Source organism: Nyctereutes procyonoides, unplaced genomic scaffold (assembly GCF_905146905.1).
Source record: "Nyctereutes procyonoides isolate TBG_1078 unplaced genomic scaffold, NYPRO_anot_genome, whole genome shotgun sequence".
In the NCBI taxonomy this organism is placed as follows: domain Eukaryota; kingdom Metazoa; phylum Chordata; class Mammalia; order Carnivora; family Canidae; genus Nyctereutes; species Nyctereutes procyonoides.
The window spans coordinates 85,942,189-85,949,373 of NW_026575125.1; positions in this window are offsets into that span (position 1 = coordinate 85,942,189).

The window sequence follows — 7,185 nt, forward strand, 5'->3', positions numbered from 1 at the left end:
CAAATAACCACCAAAACAGAAAGATTTAGTGATATGTCTTGCAAAAATTACTGGATTGTGAGTTAGGGGACCTGAGTTTTGGCCTTGATGCTATCACTGTTACATTGGGTATAAACTTCCTTTTCTCAGGATTTGTTTCCTTAACAACAAAATGAGCTTGATGACCTTCAAAGTTATATCCAGCTCTAAGTAGTCTGAAAAATAGTTTAAAATAAATTTTGCTTCATTACATTTATTTTATACAATGTTTTTAAACAAGTTTTAAGAAAATTTAAACTTACCTTTCCAAATGTGTGTGAGATCCAGCCACTTCTTGTTAATTTGTCTCTATAAGCCCTATGTAAGGAGAATAATATGGGTTAAAAGCAAATGAACTTATAGGAAAAGAACATTAAATGTGGTAAACTCCTGATGATATCTGTGGAAAGGAAATTATTCAAAAAAATACTGTATTCTTTACAAAATGTTTAAGGTAACAGAAGTCGAGTAGACTGGCATAGTTCACATTATTTTCCCTATCTTCAGGAAGAATGGGTAATATTAATACTAATCATCAACAATGAAATAATTATTACTAACAGGGTAAAGAAAGAGACTGAGATATTGCTCAGACTATCAGGATATAATATTTGGAAAGGAGAGGAAACTTTTAAAGGTTTTAATTTGCTTACAGAAGATATATATCTTTAATATTATTTAACCAATAGTTTAAATGAAACCATGCCAGTACACTCCAACATTGCATAAAGACAACACAATTCCAATAAAGCTGGTGTACCAAATGTAATACTACAAAAGAAACCTTAGGATCACTACGTCTTGCTGCTACACTCAAATCATCAGACAGATGAGACTTTTTTTTTCCTATTTATAAACCTCTCTAGAGAGAAGATTCCACAACTTTCCTTAGGAACTATTTCCAGTGTTTCACAATCAAGATTCCTCCTTAAGTCTAATCAAAATCTCCCATGGCCTTGCCTAAGTCTACTTAGTCATCTAAGAATAAAGAGAATATTTATGGAGTATCCTCTGCCTCTGAGTCATTGACATTTTAAGACAATTATTCAATTATCTACAAGGCTTCTCTTATTCTGGGTTAATGGATATTATTCCTTCAACATTCCCCTTAGAGCACATTTCTTATATCCTGTGACCTATTTATTTCTTCAGGATTCTAGTAAAGTCTGCCTGGATTTGAGTTTCTCTCTCTCTCTTTTAAAGATTTTATTTATTTATTTGAGAGAAAGAGACAGAGAGACAGAGAGATAGTGAGATAGAGCATGAGCAGGGGAAAGGGAGAAGCAAGCATCCTGTTCTGTGGGCGCTGGATCCCAAGACCAGGGACCAGATCCAAGCCAAAGGCAGATGCTCAACTGGCTGAGCCACCCACTGCCCCTGAGTTTCTCTTTTTATGTTCTGCACTCTGAAACTCTTCAGAACATATTCAGAATTCCCATGGGACCTATGGAATCTGCTTGCTCCCTAAAATTTTTATCTCCCAGAATAATATTAAGCAATATTACCCATATCATCCAAAATATAGCTTTGTTATCACAGTGCAATACAATTTTTTAAAAAATTTAAAAGTTCTGACTCTAGCTCACAAAATAAAATAAGGGCAATGCAATTTTAGCTTTGTGGTACTCCTGTCCAGAAGCCAAGAAATTATTCAAGTGGTATTTCTCAGGAAACAAATGTTTAGACTCCTGGGAGGAAGCCAGAAATCTGGAGTGGGTGATGCGGTTCTTGGCTCCCCAATTCTTATGTCACCAGAGAAATATTTTGGCTGAGCACTAGAGACTCATCCTCATTTCCAGACCACTTCATTTTGTGAAGTTAGATTTTTGGAGAATTACATAGTTCATCCCAAGGTGCATCTTTATGGTCTAATTGCCATATTCTATATATCTGAAACTTGAACTCTTGGAATGTATGAAGGTATTGCCAATATAAAAGCTGCCTTTCTATATATTACACAATAGCATGAGAACTAATGCCTCTATAAGGTTTCTGTCTTCTATTACCGAATCAGATTCCTGACAAGAGAAGAGAATGGTGCCTTCTGAATATAATCCTGGTGTGGCTTACAATTGAGACCAACCTGACACATAGGCAGAATATTTATTTGTAATACGGTTTGAGGAACCTAAAAAATTAGTCTGGTTCAGTATGTGACTTGCACTTTTAGGTTCTCAAATGTGTCCTCAATAAGACCTATACTATGACCAGTCTATTTAGAATTTCAACCAGTACCAATCCACACACCCAGTAAACCTACTATTTCTGTATTTTACAATTTTTTTCACACTCATTTCTCTCTTTATTGACAAAATACAACAGGTGGCCCTGCACAGTTATGAACACATAGCACTTAACTCCAAATGTTTTTATTCCCCTCCTTCTCTAATGGAACATTTTTAGAGAAATAATTTTGAAAACAAACTAAAAATTCTTGTGATTTCAAACTCCTAAAATTAATCAAGGTACACAAACAAATTAAATTCTTACAAGATTGCCCCCTTCACATTTTCCCTGTCCTGCTTTCAGTGGGTTGGGCTGGGCAGACACAGGGTAAATGTGGAGGCTTCATTGAGAAGCCACTTATATAGATAGCTACTGAGAGTAGACTTGTGATGGTTAATCTGGACAACCTGGTTAGGGCACGTGATCCAGATATTTGGTTAAAGATTATTCTAGATGTTTATATTTTAAAGATGAAATCAACATTTAAATCAGTAAACCTTGAATAAAGCAGATTATTCTTCATCATGTGGGTGGGCCTCACCCAATCAGTTGAATGCCTTAATAGAAAAAGTCTGACACCCCCCCCCCCTTAAAGAGGGAAATCTGCCAGCAGGTGGCCTTTGGACTTGAACTGCAGTGTCACCTCTTCCCTAGGTCTCCAGCCTATCATGTACCTATTTAGTTACATAGTTGGTTATTATGTCGTTTATTGCTTGTCTCCCTCCTCTAGATAGTAAGCTCCTTATAGAATATATTTTTGTCTATTTTATTCACTAATGACACCCAAGTACCTGAAACAGCACCTGACACTCATTAAGTGGTTAATAAATATGTTGTAAATGAATGAATGCGCTGAATAGTCTATATGAGGGATAACTAGTATACAGATTGACACTCTGACACGCTATTTTAATATAGTAATGAAGGCATCGATCATCGGCTAAATCACAAAGTTGAAAATAGCCAGTATAATTCATCCAACTGCAAATTATTATTGGATGTTGCTTTTGTTTACTCATTTCAAAACATTTATTCAATGCTCAGAAGTTGTACTTTATCATCATGTATATAGATATATATTCATATACACAATCACATGTATTGTTTATAAACACTTAGACAAGGGCACACATGCAAGCAAAAGGAGTAAAGGAGAAAAGCAGAATGAATGTGAAAACAAAACAGAGTCAACCATGGACTGATTGGTGAGGTAGTAAGACAGCAAGTGGTTTGTGCAGAACTGAAGAGAACACAAAAAACGTTCAGGAAAAAAACAATCAAAAGCTGATGTCAGAGCATAATTAATAAATATCTCAACCAGATCTCTAATCAACCTTAACTTTGATCAGACAGGATAAGTCAGCCTCACTCCATATAAGCCTCACTCCTTTTATTCCTGTTTCTGGGATCCCCACTTATTAAAAACACGAGATTTTAACAGCAAGCTCCTTTCTCCCAAAGTGACATATCCCCTTGGTTTCATTAAATAGCTCTAGTGCATTTTCTCACACATGCACAAAAAGGTATTTGGTTACTTTAACAAAATAGAAATGAAGTCTTAGACTTGCCTTCCCATGTGACTGTAAACCTTCACATTCTCAGGAAATGAGTTCTCAAACAGAACAGAGAAGTTGCCCCACTGATTTCTATTTTGTGCTTTCCACTTTCATTTATCTCTAAATGACTTATTTTTAAGTAGAAGTAACTAAAACAAGAACAAAGGGAATGCTAACAACACTTCATCTATAAGAGGCATTTGGAAACAGTAGGCAAAGCAATGTCTGTTATCTCCTTCTCTCCTTTCAGAAACTTCTGTAACTTTACAGCATGTTCACTGAAACAATTCATTTCGACAGTATACCAAGGACTAAACACATTAAAAGGTATTTGTTTTCATTTTCAAGACCTTGTTAACGTTTTTCTGCTGTCATTTACTTTTCTTAGTTTTTTCATAATACTAAGCTTCCAGAGTAATTTAGATTTGAAAAATAACAGTATGAATACATCAGAGCTGTACATGGCTTTAAAATTTATCTTTATTTTTACATGTGAGTTTTATAAGAAACCAATGAAATAGGTAGAACAGGAAGTATTCACCCCATTTTCTAGGGGAGAAAAATAAAAGTGCATATTTCAAGATCATGTGATCAAAACTATCTATGTATTTAGTAAAAGAACTCATGCTGTTTTAGTCCTTGTTGTCATTTAATGTAGGCTACAGCTATCTATTTCCATTTACCAGATATTGGGCACCTACTACTGCAAAACCAAGAACTATATACTGTAGATATAAACATAATACACAACCCTCCCTCCCTCAAGGAAATTAGTATTTAATATAGAAAATAGATATGCAAATAAATATTGCCAAGGTAGTAAGATATGGGATTATATTAAGACATTAGCTTCCCAACTTTGTAGATAATAAATTCTATGCTGTTTTCTTATTTTGAAGGTACTCTCTCATTAGAAGTGTTTATTTATCAATTATACATGTGTAGTGTCCTAATTAGCTAATATTTTAAGACACAGAACATACTTAGTGTGAAGTTTACTGCTACTGTAGAAGATATAAATTGATATACCAAAGTCTTGTTAATTTTGAACTTTGTAGGACATTTTAAAACAAGTCTAATTAGATTATCATGATTTTGGAATTTGTTTTGTTTGTATTTATTTTCTTTTTATGTATTTAAACTAATAGTGGGTTGAAAAGAACGCTGTCAATTTCTTGTTCACTTGTGTTTACATTATTAGTAATATCAATATTCTTTGCAGGATTCTCACAAAATGATGGTTAGTTTATTAAAAACAAACCTGATAATCTGATTGAGAAATTTAACTGGGAACATATAAACTGCAACATCTTTGCAAGATGATGAAATTAAACTAATACATGAGTTTTTCTGTCTACTGCTCCACACTTTGGCCCCAGACAACTCACAAATATATGACATTACATATAACCCTCTGTTGTCAAACACACTGATAACATTGTTTTTACCTGTGTGTAGGAGTGTTTGTGTGTAATTATATTTATTTCATTATATTTTATATAATTATTTTCTATAATAAAACAGATTATATTTAATATATTTTTAAATATTTTATTTATCTATTTGAAAGAAAGCACATGCATGCAAACAGGTGGAGAGGGAGAAGCAGACTTCTTGCTCAGCAGAGAGACTGATGCAGCTCCCAGGACCCTAAGATCATGATCTGAGATGAAGGCAGCCACATAATCGACTGAGCCACCCAGGCACACCAAAACAGATTATTTTTTTTAAAGAAATAGCTTTCTTTGGGCAGCCCGGGTGGCTCAGCGGTTTAGCGCTGCCTTCAGCCCAGGGCCTAATCCTGGAGACCCAGAATCGAGTCCCACGTCGGGCTCCCTGCATGGAATGGAGCCTGCTTCTCCCTCTGCCTGTGTCTGTGCCTCTCATGAATAAATAAATAAAATCTTAAAAAAAAAAAAAAAAGAAAAAGAAATAGCTTTCTTTTTTTATTAAGGTTTTATCCATTTTTTTAGAGAAAGACAAAGAGCAGGGGGGGTGGGGAGGGGCAGTAGGAGGACAGAATCCCAAGCAGACTCCCCACCAAGCACAGTGCTCAATTTGGGGCTCTATCCCACAGCTGCAATATTACAACCTGAGCTGAAATCAAGAGTCAGACACTCAAAAGACTGAGCCACCCAGGCACCTCTATTATTTTTGATTAATAAAACATAAACATTCTTATATGTATACTCAACCCCAATATCCATCTAAATGATACTTAGAGTACTCCTCTCTAGTTTGAGATACCACTGCACCAATCTGTTCAACAAACTGAATTTCTGAATTTAAGAAAGATTTTCCAGAAAGGACTAAAATGAAAAATGTTTTCTGTTGCTTTCTGATCCCTAGCCAGAAAATATTTAAGCATGGTGTCTCAAATTCAATCTTCATTTCTTCTAGCTGAGCTTTTATTATATTTACTCTATAATTTTAAAGATCACTTAGGGAGAAAGACTATGAGGTAGTCATAAGCTGATTACCAGACTAATCAAATGGTTCTATTAAATGGCTAAGATTACATAGCTCATGTATTATTATTTTATTCAGAGATTTAATAAATCCCAAAGTGATTACACTTGGCTTTGAATCATACTATATTCTCAAGAATACAAATATAAACAACAAACATGGTGTATTAAGCCAAACATATTTAAGGAACCATGATGTAATAGAAAGAGCTTTGAAGTCAAATAGGCTTGAATTTGAATTCCAGTTCAGCAATTTAGGACCTGTATGGTCTTGAGAAAGTGGTTTAATTTTCTGAACTTGTTTTCTCATGTGCTAAATGAAACATCATGTCATCAGGATGCTTTATTTTTTTTAATATTTTATTTATTTATGGGAGACACAGAGAGAGAGAGAGAGGCAGAGACACAGGCAGAGGAAGAAGCAGGCTCCATGCAGGGAGCCCAATGTGGGACTTGACTTCGGGTCCCCAGGATCACACCCTGGGCTGAAGGCAGTGCTAGACCACTGAGCCACCTGGGCTGCCCCTATCATCAGGATGCTTTATGAGTTAAAATATGGCATGCAGTAAGTGCTTAATAGCTGAATATCAATTATCACTTAAAATGGTGAAATTATGTACAGATGGGGCAATTTTACAGCTTAGTTTTCCATGGTAAGTATACCTTCTGGGACATCTCATAAATGGGCTAGTGTAGGGGCTCATTCATTTAACCATTATTTATTGAGTACCTACTCAGCATTGTGCCAGATTTTGGGGAGATACAGTACTCTCCTACAATGCAGTAGGGTTGATTAAATATAAACACATACGTGTAATGGTTCAAATGCAACAAAGACGTAATTCTTGTTCATATAACAATACAGAGTAGGTATTCAGGTCATCAGATAGTCTTTTCATTTTCAATATGTGGATTCC